This window comes from Bubalus kerabau, chromosome 1, assembly GCF_029407905.1.
Source record: "Bubalus kerabau isolate K-KA32 ecotype Philippines breed swamp buffalo chromosome 1, PCC_UOA_SB_1v2, whole genome shotgun sequence".
In the NCBI taxonomy this organism is placed as follows: Eukaryota; Metazoa; Chordata; class Mammalia; order Artiodactyla; family Bovidae; genus Bubalus; species Bubalus kerabau.
The window spans coordinates 28,063,852-28,076,967 of record NC_073624.1 but is presented as its reverse complement, the minus strand read 5'-3'; the positions used below and the strand labels follow the sequence as shown (position 1 = coordinate 28,076,967).

At 40.3% G+C, this 13,116-nt stretch overlaps 1 pseudogene; it reads left to right on the top strand.

Annotated features, from left to right (window-relative positions):
* Positions 1–3,186: 3,186 nt before the first annotated feature.
* LOC129638302 (ribosomal protein L18-like) lies at positions 3,187–4,382 on the top strand (annotated as a pseudogene).
* Positions 4,383–13,116: the final 8,734 nt, after the last annotated feature.

Genomic DNA, 13,116 nt, shown 5'->3' with positions numbered 1-13,116 from the left:
AGCATCTTCCCAAGTGCTCGGTGGAAAAGAATCTGCCTGCCAACACAGGAGATGTGGGTTCGCTCCCTGGGTGGGGAAGATCCCCTGGAGAAGGAAGTGGCAACCCACTCCAGTTTTCTTGCCTGGGAAATCCCATGGACAGAGGGGCCTGGCGGGCTGCCATCCACAGGGACACAAAAGAGTCAGACACTACTTAGGGACTAAACAACAACAACAAAAAGATCAACTGGGAAAGACTTAAGTTTGAATTCTCACCTAATAAGTGACTGAACAACGAACAAGGCTACCTTGAATGTGTTTAGGGGGGATTGTATTCCTCTGCTGTGAAATTAACATGATTAACAAGTTCCCTAAATAAAGGTTAAAGGAGAAAGAAACGTGAAAGGGCTTGGCACAAAGCAACAAGTGAAGACTGTGTTTGGTTCCAGCAAGTGAGCACTAAGGCCATAGAACTACAATTGCCCTTTTCTTGAAATCAGAGTATGTAAGTCATGAGAACATTCAGTATCACTTTAGAGTGTGCCCCTGATAAACCATCACTTCCAGTGTTTCAGACTATTTGGAGAAGTGTTAAGTCAGACAGTGAGAAGCTCTGAGCCATAAAGGTCTCGGGTATATAACTAAATCCTCCCTGAGTGACAAGGTTTTTGGAATGAGAAATGATGGAAATTGGCGCAAATGACCAGCTCAAATGAAGTGAATTTCCTGCCATGAAAATAGTCATTGAAAACCAGTAAAATGGTTTCAGTTTGTGCTGGTTTATTCCTCTAAGCAGATGTGTCTCGCTTATCATTTGTTTTAATTATTCCTGATGTGTTGCCTATCACATCACAAGCTTCTTCAAAGGGAAAGGAATAAGCAGTTGTCATAACAACAGAGCTCTTCATTACCCTGGGAACCTTCGACAGCTTTATTTAAAATGAAGGAGAAAAAAGAACCCTAACCAATTAGCTTTATCAGTCTGATTCATGTTCTTAAACTGATAACAGTGTTTCCTGAAGAACTTACAATTTGATGGGGAATGTGTCATGAATATTTATGGCAACATAAAACTCAAGAAAAAATTGCCTAGCTAATTATTACTTGGAAGGTGTCTCTGGTCAAATTCCTGCCCAGTGATCCATTTGATTTTTTTTAATGACTTTTATTAAACAAATCAAAGAAGAAGCCAGACTTCTGCCAGCTTATATCCATTGGTTCAAGAACAGCAATGAGACCTATTTAGGTTTAAACTTTAAAGCCCAGGCTTCACCCTCAGCTAATCTGATTTGTGTTAAGTTTGCATTCAGTTACACCGGAAACATTCTCTCCTGCCTTCGCCCCTTCCTTCTCCGTGCCAGAGATACAGCGGAAGTCCCTGTAGAGTTTTAATTCTGCCCTTCTCTGCAGAATTAAAAAAGCAGATGTTTTCTTCTGGCTGCGGGAGATAAGACTGAGAAGTAATTATTGTTCTGGTCCCAAATCCCACAGGTGTTTTCATTCCTGCCCTGTGACCACAGGAAAAATAAACGGTAAGCCTGAGAAGGTCTAGTTGAGGTGCTCTTCAAGTTAAGACTCGAGGCCAAATGTTTGAATACCTCCTGCAAAAAAAAAAAAAAAAAAAAAAAAACAAACAAACTATGCAGAAGTAGGCAAACTTTTTCTGTAAAGAACAAGATGTTAAATATTTCTTACTTATCGGGGACCTAAGGTTTCTGTTGTCACTCTTCAGCATCACCACGCTTGAGTGAAGCTGTTTTAGACAATGTGTAAATCAGTGGGTTTGGCTCCATCTGGTCCTACCATTGTTTGCAGACCCAAAAGGATTCCCGAGAAATTAGATATCTACCAGCAAAGGAACAAGTGCATAAGTTCTTCAAATAAACAACAGTGAACACTTGGAAAGCATGTCCACAAAGTTGTCTGCACATATATTATTTCATTTAACCCTGAAATGAGGATTACTCTAAGTGGCAGGCATATCAATTTGTATCTTACACTTGAGAAAACTAGACCTGGGGTGCTCAGGTAATCTCCTTGCTTTTCAAGATCAAACAGCTGGTCTCTTGATGCCAGTTTTAAAGATCTCTCCACCACCTACCCAATTGTCTTGAAAACAGTGCACTTTATACAGATCAAACAGAAAGAAGTATGAATGATAACAATTTCTAGCTCTTCTTCTTCTATTGGTAAGTGTAGTCAGTGCTCAAGTGAGTGAAAAAAGATCCATCAACACTCCTCAAGGTCTGCTGAGTTTCAAGTGATGCTAACTCAAGCGTTAGACCTAGCTGAGAGTGACCAGAAAGCCAAAAAATTCGGTTCAGGAATTAACTACATAGGCCTGGTTTTCTCTAAACTGCCTACCTTCACAACCTGAAACCAAGAAGGGCTTCATCAACTGTTTGGGGGTCAAAGAAGGAAATCTACGAGAAACAGCCCTGAGATAAATGCAGGAGCATTTGCCGATGAGGATTGGGATATTAAAGTCCACATATAGAAGTGATTCTTTTTACCAAAGATAGTACAGGCAACTATTACTTAATTATGACAATTATACACAGTCAGGATATTACATTAGGAAACACAGATGCACCATCTGTTAAGGAAACGTGATTTAACTGGTTTTTTTCCCCTAGACCTTAGCCTTGTAAATATTAACTCTACGTGGTTCAGCTCAAGTAAGAGTCTCCATGAAAAACGTTGCCGACAGGACATTTGTCAGTTATAGCCCTCATTTCAATTCTACAAGCATTTACTGAATGTCTCCTAAGTGTCAGGCAGAGTAAAATAATCTCTGCCTTAAAGGACTTTATACAGTGAGCAATGAGAATAAAATACATATTTAAATGAATAAGACAAGGAAGACTTCAGGTAGGAAAGGGTTTAATATTACATGGATCTAGAGGAAAAAAGAGATCTGGAGGAAAAGAAAGGGTATTTCTTAAAGAAGAGGATCAGGATAAGTTTCAGAGTGAACTGACAGGAAAAAAAAAAAGGACAACACCTGTCCTGGCCCACGAACTGGTGTGAACAAAGATACAAGGGTAGAAAATTGAATTGAGGGTTGGGAGTTTAGTTGGTTTCGAGTTTGCCATAGTGGTTAAAACTAAAAATTCAAGGACCAGGGTGCCACTGGCTGAAGGCTTTCCCCCTGCCACCCCAGTTTGTTTCTCTTTTTTGGCATCTTGCCAAGGATGGGGCACCATCATGGGAATTGATGTCCCCACAAAAAAGGACAGAAAAGTTTGACGTGAGTGGTGTGATAAAAAGACATGTTCACATGCTGAAATACAAGGAAGTCATTCTGGCCCATACATGAGTTAACTTGAATTTTAGGCTAACTAAAAGAGCCTGTTGGTGGCTGATCAAACATACATTGTACATCTGCTTTAATTACGAAAGAAAAAGGGCATGTTGGCCAGAAGTAAAGAATGTCCATGATAAAAATAAAGATTAAATTCCCCTTTTCATAGGGTGCCAATGCTGGTCCTTCTCCATGATAAAACTCCCTTCCCAGGGGCAAGGCCATGGTCACTTGCTGTGTACATGCTGTTCTTTAAAAAAAAAAAAAAAAAAAAAACCTTGAAGAAATGTAACCCTGACTAGTTTAATGTTCTTTGTTCTGACAAGACATAAAACTTTGTTGCAAAGTCATTTTCTCAGAGTTATATGGAAAGTGGGGGCTGGGTTAGCCCGCAATTTGGCTCAAATAAAACTCCATACTTGGGGGCATCCCTGGTAGTCCAGTGGTTGAGAATCCACCTTCTAATGCAGGGGACATGGGTTCGATCCCTGGTCCGGGAAGATCCTAAACGTCCACCACTAGAGAAACCCATACAGTGCAATGAAGACCCACCCAGCACAGCCAAAAAACACAAAACAAAAAACAGCTAACACTCTATTCTTCTTATTGTTTATAGATTATTTTTGTAGATAAGCCCAAAAGCCAGGACATCTCCATAAGGTTGTTTGTCAAGCTGCACAGGCTTCTGGCTGGAGGAGCTAACTCCACCTTCAACCAGATTCTACTGAAGAGGTCGCTCGTGAGTCCCACCCACGGGCCACCTCCGTTCCTTTCCTGGATGACCTGGAAAATGAAGCGTCCTGGCCAGGAAAGCAAAACAGCTGTGGTTGCAGGGATTATAACAGATGATGTGTGTGTCCAGGTGGTACCCAAACCGCAGGTGTGTGCTCTTCGGGGGTCCAGGTGGGCAGCCACACCCAGGGCCACATCCTCAATGCTGGGGGCAAGCTCCTCTCCTTGAACCAGCTGGCCCTGGGGCCTCTCTCCCAAGGGCTGTGGCCATGACCTCTCCAGTCCTTGAAAGGGCCAAGAGGTGTCCAGGCATTTTGCCAAGGCCCCAGGAACCTTTGCACAGGGACATGAAGGGCTCAGAGTTTGATGGGCCAGCCATGGCTACAAAAACTAATCCCAGATCTGCCTTGTTATGAAAAAGATTTCAGATGCTTGAAAAAATTTAAAAAAAACAAGATAAAAGTTCAAGGACCTTATTCAGTCTGGAAACCTATTTTCTTTTAGAGTTTAGATAGTACATTTTTTCTCTTTGAATCAATTCCCACATTTAAAAGTTGGAAGTTTCACATCAGTTAGATTTCAGGCTCCTCTTAAAGAAGTGGAAAAGCCAGCAACCATGCCGATCATTATAGTCTATCAACATTCAAAATCCTGCAGAGGCTGACCTTCAAACAGGTCCTCCCCCACGTGTCTGGTCCCCTCCAAATTCACTGTATCTACTTGTATTACCTACATGGCCTTTGTAGGCATTTGAACTGTAACAACTAGTTCAGAAGGAACACATGTGGTATCTTCTAAGAATTTGAAAGAATTTCATTATGATGAGGAAGGGGTATAAAATTATTCTACTTACTTACAAAGTAAGCAACTATTAAATTATAAGCCATGAGTTAATGAAATAGGAAAAGCAGGCTGAGTCATCTATACTGTGGAGAAGGCTGAAAAAGATAATTGAGCTGCTTATAAGCTAAAAATTGTTCATTTGATTCAAAAAACAGTGACGGGCAATGGGAGGTTTTTGAACTCATGAAACTAACTGGCTTTTTCAAAAGATGTTAATTCTGACTAAAATAAAATTTTAAATGTATATGCCTTGTTTTAGTGAGCATGCAGCTTATTTTGTGCCTATGTTGAAAATAAATGTACTGTGAGGTGCATTGATGTTTTGATTTGATTGACCTCAATTTGAATCATTTGTCCTATAACCTTTTTTTCAGTGCTCTACATGAATTTCAAAACACATTTCCATAAACTCAAGCATAAATATATGAGGAACCACAATCATTAAATTACTTAGTTCTACAAGTTGTGTGTTTGCCCATAACTTTCCTTTTTTAATACCACTTAGAGGCAATTATTTCCAAACAGAAAATAACTCAAGCTGAATATACTCTAAAGTACATTTATATGTAAAAGGCAATCATTTCTGAGAAACAGGTATTCTAAAATTCTTCACCTTTGCTGGGTTTTTGCAGTTCACTATAAAATGCCAGTTGATTACATAAGGAATTTAAAGTGATTTCTTTCATAACACTGATATATGCAGAGTCAGCCTTTTGAGTAAATAGTAGCTCCTACAAGAACTATTTTTATCCTATATTTAAAACATTCGTGTTTTCCTTATATACTCGTATAATTTTAGTAATTTATAGCTTATATCTTTTTTTAATGAACAAGGTAATTTTTAAGCACCTTCCTGATGACCATTAAATTAGCCCAAGCTCTCTCATCTATCCTAAGAAACTTCTCATCCTTTAGTCTTTTTTGCTTGCTTTTCATTTCTTTCTGCCATTCTAGTTACCTCTCTTCTCCTAAAGTATTAATCACATCTCCCTTTGTCGTTGTTGTTCAGTCACTGAATCTTGTCCAACTCTTTGTCACCTCGTAGACTGCAGCACACCAGGCTCCTCTGTCCTCCACTATCTTCTGGAATTTGCTCAAATTCATGTTCATTTAGTCAGTGGTGCCATCTAACCATCTCATCCTCTGCCACCCCCTTCTCTTTAAGATACTATATAATCACTTCTCCCATTAAGATGCTATATTTATAAAATTTCAAACCCAACACTTGGGTTATTGGAAAAGAATAAATCTATCAACGGCTACTAGTTATCCATCAGCTAAGGTTATTTTTCATTTCCATTGCCACTAGAACCATTTTAGAACCACAGTTTCTTCAGCTTATTACAAGTAAGCTTGAATTTAACAACTGTATGTGAATTACACAGATTTTTATTTCCTGGATAGGGTCTGTCTGATGACAAATTTTAAAATAATCTCCTTTTCAAGGCCAGGGATCTTAAGCCAACAAATGCTCATCCCTGACAATAGAACTGCAAAAAAAAAAAAAAAAAAAAAAAAACACTATAATTATTTTGATAATCATTTGTTTTCTGTAAGATGCTCACATGTATGCACAGATTTAGGTGGTGTTGTGCCAGTCACACCTCATAAATCAATCTGACAGATCCTTATAATCACTTGTACTTTTCACATTGGAATGTCCTGTTTTTTAACATCTTCCTTGCACTTAAATCCTGAGATTGTGTGTATTATTCCAAAAGTGTTTTACCAAGGAGATGAAAACAGACTAGCCTATGTCTCCCTTGATCTATGCTGTGATTTCTTGGCTTGGTCCACATAAAATCATATTGTTCTTCTTTTCTGCGCCCCCTTACATTTCATGTTCATATGAACTTGCCACCAACTATCACCCCAGTCCATTTAGCATTACTGCTTAAGTTTTTCCTCCTACATGAGTATCTGTTCATTTCACATTTTCCAAATACAACAGCTCAATTTATCAAAACATCATTACTTGGAATAATTCTCTGTATATAGTTAGTCAGCAAATTTTCTGTTCACATTTTATGCACACCCATGCCCTAGTACGAATTTGGTGGTGCTTTCGGGAGCCCCTTTAAATAATGGCATCAAACTCTAAATAAGTGCATCAAATTCCAAAAATGTGACTGATAACTGAATTTTCTTTATGTGGTCATTTGGATCTTTAACTTCTTCCTGCTTAAGATTTTAAATTCATCTAGCATCATTGGAACTAGATGATGTCTACATCTTCATGATTTAGAGAATAAAGCCATCTTCACGTGTGTGTGCAAGAAGGGACAAACAACACTGATCAACAGTGTGATATACTAGGTCTATAATGAATATCACTGACCATGTAGCATAAACAGCCTTGGTATATCTCTTGCAGCTGTGTCTTGCATGACCATTCAAGTCTTATATTTAACTTTTTATGTATTATCTCCTCATGTACATGCTAAATGCTTGAGAACATGCTTCTAGCAATATATAGTGTACATAATAGAGACTTAGAAATATATGAAGAAACAAGGAAGGGAGAGAAAGGTGAAGGAAAGAGGCAGTGGGAATAAGAACCCTTGAATGAGCCCAGGATGAGAAGAGCAGAAGGTCCAAAGCTTACCAAGTCACCTGTTACTAAAATTTTATAGGGAAGAGGAGAGGTAGGCTGGACGAGGTAAACACTCACATACTGCTTATATTTTTGGAAGAAAAATAATCAGTACTGGACTTCCCTGATGGTCCAGTGGTAAAGGATCTCCCTGCCAAGGCAGGAGACACAGGTTTGATCCCTGATCTGGGAAGATCCTGCATGCTACAAGGCAATGAAGCCCGTGAGCCACAACCTACTGAGCTTGCGCTCTAGAGCTTGGGATCTGCAGCTACTGAGCCCATGTGCCGTAGCTACTAAAGCCTGTGTGCCCTAGAGCCTGTGCTCCACAACCAGAGAAGCCACCACAGGGAGAAAGAAGTCCACACACCGCAACTGGAGAAAGCCTGTGTGCAGCAACAGAGACCCAACACGGCCAAAAATAAATAAATAAGCAAATAAATAAATACTATTTAAAAATCAGTGCTACTGTACGCTTGAAAGCTTTTAAGTTACAAATGGTTGCTCAAATTCCTGCTACTGCTGTAGCTTCCTCCAACTACTATTTGGGGCCCCTGTATCAGATATCCTCAATATGAGGATTAGGAGAATATGTTGCCTCATCAATTTAGGGACAACGCCCCTTGTCAGCTCAGAAGCAGTTATGGAATGAGAATGACGCCCCTTTTCCCTAGGCAACATAATTCTCCTAAAAGAAAAGGGGGGAATGAGAGAGTCATTTCCTAGGCAGGTTGATAAGGAGTCTTGGGGTCCCAAAGGAGAGAGGGGTCTGAAATTCTCAAGGAGGAAGAAAGGACAAACTTTTTTTTCCTTCTCTACATTCCTTAGGATTATATAACAATAATGTATCCTGCCTGAGGACACTCTCTGGATTAAACCTTCTGTTATCTTAAAATGTAAATTATGGGAGTAGACCTGGTCTTTACAAGGATGTATCCTGCCTGAGGACAGTCTCTGGATTAAACCTTCTGGCTAATTCTGTTATCTTAAAATGTAAATTATGGGAGTAGGTCTGGTGAAGTCTTTACAACCTCCAGACATTCTTTGGATTCATTGGAGAGTATATAACTTCATTGCTAACACTAGCAAGCGGGTACTCTTTCTGCCCCCTTCTGATGCCTAAGTCAGAAGCTTTCTCTATCTCCTTTATACTTTAATAAAACCTTATTACATAAAAGCAAAAAATAAAAATAAAAATCAGTGCTACTGTAAAGAAAAGGAAAACTATCAGCTTTGAAAGAGGTGAGACTAAATATGAAATATCGGGTTGGCCAAAACGCTTGTTTTGGGTTTTTGTACAATGTTATGGAAAAACCCAGAACGAAATTTTTGATCAACCCATATAAAGGATGGTTAGATAGCAATGGCTGGACTTTCAGCTCATATGCGGCAGTCACTCTGTACCCAGCAGGCACTCAGCACATGTTTAGGACCCATTAATAGTAAATCTCACCATTTCTATGAACACAATCATATGCCAGTCACAGGGCAAAGGTTTTTATGTGAATTATCTACGTTGAAAAAACTCATGAAATTTATCTAAGCAGATGATCAATTCATTTTATATAAACACTTATTTAATGTACCTGACTTACCTTGTTATATTCAGCTCTATACTGCAAACACTCTTCTAATCTCTATGTGTACGTTTATGCAGATGAGGAAACTGAAGCCACAAATGAGGAGTGACTGACCCAAGCTTTCACAGCTAGCTAGGAAGTGGCTTGATAGAGTTCAAACCCAGGTGTTCTAACTCCACACCTGCATTCAGACAGTACCCCAGAACTCCTGGGACTCTTGATCAACTAATGTGCTTTACAGGACAGAATTATGCAATTCTGTTTATACGTTCTTGCCCATGCCAGGCACCATAATATTAACTAATAGGTGAGTCCTATATATAACATACCCCAAAGGTAGCCTCGGGGACTTCATTAAGAGAGTTCTGGGGAATGCCTGAATCCATACATAGGAATGAGAGCTATATTATTTTGCTATTCTTGGGCCTAATTATGGACAACAAATTATAAACACTATACCGTGGAGTTGACATACCAATTCCTCTTAGGAACCTGAAGTTCGTGTAAGCACAAGAACAGCTTCTGACCTCGAATCTCTGTGCGTTGCCCCAGTTCTTCTACACTCTTGTGGTGTGAAATGGTTTTTTTTGTTTTGTTTTGTTTTGTTTTTGATTTGAGGTCTCTAGGATTAGTTCTCAATGGCAACCCACTCCAGTACTGTTGCCTGGAAAATCCCATGGACGGAGGAGCCTGGTAGGCTGCAGTGCATGGGGTCGCTAAGAGTTGGACACGACTGAGAGACTTCACTTTCACTTTTCACTTTCATGCATTGGAGAAGGAGATGGCAACCCACTCCAGTGTTCTTGCCTGGAGAATTCCAGGGACGGGGGAGTCTGGTGGGCTGCCGTCTCTGGGGTCGCACAGAGTCAGACATGACTGAAGCGACTTAGCAGCAGCAGCAGCAGCAGGATCAGTTCTTAAGTCTTCTCATTTGCACCTGCCTGTAGTTCTCTTGGGTTTCCCAGGTGGCGCTAGTGGTAAAGAACGCACTTGAAAATGCGGGAAACGGCAGTTTCCATCCCTGGGAAGATCCCCTGAAGAAGGGAATGGCTACTCACGCCAGTATTGTTGCCTGGAGAATCCCATGGACAGAGGAGCCTGGGGGGCTACAGTCCATGGGGTCTCAGGGAGTCGGATACGACTGAAGCAACTTAGCACCCCCGCACGTAGTCCTCTTACGTGCCCTTTTTCTGAGTTTCTGGCAGGCTCTCGCCCCTTCGAACAGGTAGAGTTTCAGGTGCTCGCCTTCCTCACTTGTGTCCGGTTCAGACTAGTCTGTCCTGCTTCAGCTCTCATGGCCAATTCCTATCTCTTTGTCAAATAGGATCAAAGTATGAATTTTAAAGTCCACTGTCTTTGCCATCAAGAATGGCTTCCTGGGACTTCTCTGGTGTTGCAGTGGCTGAGACTCAGGGAGGGAGAAATTCGTAATCAGGAAACTAGATCCCACATGCCGCAGTTAAGAGTTCTGCTGCTGCTAAGACGCTTCAGTCGTGTCCGACTCTGTGCGACCCCATAGACGGCAGCCCACCAGGCTCCGCCGTCCCTGAGATTCTCCAGGTAAGAGTACTGGAGTGGGTTGCCATTGTCTTCTCCAGCTAAGAGTTCACATGCTGCAATTAAAGATCCGGCATCCCTCAGTGAAGATCTAAGAGTGCTGCAACTAAGACCCAGCACAGCTAAATCAGTAAGTTGTTGCTGCTGTTCAGTAGCTCAGTCGTGTCCAACTCTTTGGGACCCCATGGACTGCAGCATGCCAGGCTTCCCTGTCCTTCACCATCTCCTTTTCTCAAACTCATGTCCATTGACTGGGTAATGCCAGCCAACCATCTCATCTTCTGTCACCCTCTTCTCTTCATGCCCTCAATCTTTCCCAGCTTCAGGGTCTTTTAATAAATAAATAAACATAATTTTAAAAAGAACAGCTTCCTATTTCATAAACATCTTTACCAGTGTCCTGTACCACTCTATTTTCTATCCCTGGGAGCAGTGGCTCAGAGACATTGTCTTGCATGGCTTCATACCCAATGTTGTGTAGGCTCCCTCTCCTACTTTAGGATTCATTCTCTGCATCCTCACATCCTTTCCTGTGTTCCTTAGGACCAGCCTTTACCACTGGTCCATATCTGTGCTCTTTGTTCCTTTTCCATCCTTTGAGATTTCCCAGTCCTGGGGTCCTGGGCCAGAGAAAAAGCTATAGATAAGCCCCAATTCCAATCCATAGCAGACCACACTACCAGTCTCTCCTGTAAATAATTCAATGATTCTGCCATGGTTCTAGTTCCTTTGTTTACATTGAGACCATCTTTCATCCATCTTTTGGGTGTCAATGACAAAAAAAAAAAAAAAAAAGAAGTCCCAAACTCTTTATTCTGAAATGTAAGAATCTTTGTGATCTGAACTCAAGAAGCTATAACTTCAGCCACTTTACAGATTTTTTAATAACTTCTATGTACTAGAGAAACGGCACTGAATGACACACACAAAGGTTCTGCTCTCGTAGCGTTTACATTCTATGACTTTGTCATTAGTTAATATTTATCAACTACACTTGATATGGAAGACACATGTTAGGTGTTTGGAGCAGCCAATAAATAACATCCCTCTTTCCCAGTTGAATTCAGAACCAATTTAGAGAGAAAAGAGATTAAACAGATGGCTATCAAACCAACAGCTTTATTACTGCTAAAGCTGATTGGAGAATGTGGCTTTAGATCTGCCTTTATTGTTGAATTTTAAAAACTTCTTTTCTTATTTGCTGGGATAGTTTGACAGCTGCAAGACACTTTCCCCTAGAAACAGAGCCCTTTCCACTTGGGAGAGGGCTGGTGGGAATCCATGAAGCCTGTGGACACATTTACTCAGAAAAAGGAAAGTCCAAAAGGGATTGAGTTCAGAAGGGGTTGAGTCCAGCTCCTTCAGTTTCTTCTGTTGAACCCACAAATCAGATAGCTGAAGGGAGAGGCTAGGAGTGTCATTCTAGCAGAAATCTCATCACATGGAAGCAATAGACCAGTGTGTTTGTTTAAACAAATAATAAATGAGACTCTGAAAGCAACTAAGTTTGAATCAGGGAAAATAATTTGTCCTCGAAACACTAAAGATTTATTGAGACTTTGGAAAGTTTCTAAGAGTCATGGGTCCATGAGTTCTTTAAAACACTGATTTTGAGAGTCTGTGCCATGGAATGGTTTCTGCAAATGGTCTTAATACTAATGATGACTTTCACTGTGAAAGCAAAAATTGCAGGTGAGGCAAAGATGTAGATCAGAAGTTGCAAAGCTTTCCATTCACATCTGAATGAAAATAAACACCAATTTAAAATACAGTCTATATAACGGTGAAGAGTAATTGTGACAGTAATTGGAGGAAATACTTTAAACAAAGCGTGACATGTAGAGACAAATCTTTGGAAGAGGCCTATCATTGAAAATTCAGTATCACCTCCTTGCAGGTTTGGATTTGTTAAACTATTTTCCAAAAGAATCTAAGAAGAAACAAATGGTTTTCAACCATAACAACAGAAGTAATCACCAATGAGACCTCAAATAACTTTCAGTGATGACTCTCTTACTCTGGAGGCTGCTGGAAACACAAGAGTCAGTCTTATTCCAAAGCTGTTGCTTGTTCCTAAGAGATCAGGTCCTACTGTTGAGTCCCCCAATTTATTTAGATCTGTTATTTTATTTCAAGTGCTAATTGTCTCTCACAACAAACAGAGACTCCTCTCAGCTGCAATTATTGGCATTATAATAGATAATCAACAGGAAAGCCTGAATGCAGAGCAGGAAGAGTTGCCTTGGTTACAAACTTGAGATTCTTTGGTATTGCGGTTCTAGCCATGTTTTGAAATTTCCTAAAACCTCCCAAGAGCAAAGTATTACCTGCTTTTCTTTAGTTTCTTTGCATCCCATCCAAGTTAGTTTTCACCAATATGGAAGCCTAGTCTTACAAGGATATATGTGCAAGGTCTCCTGCATAAATAACCCTACAAAACTAGGCTTTCATCGAGAACATTTGTGTATACATGTTCATTCACTTTTAAAATAATGAGAAGGAATCAGAGTTATTGTTTCATGCTAGAG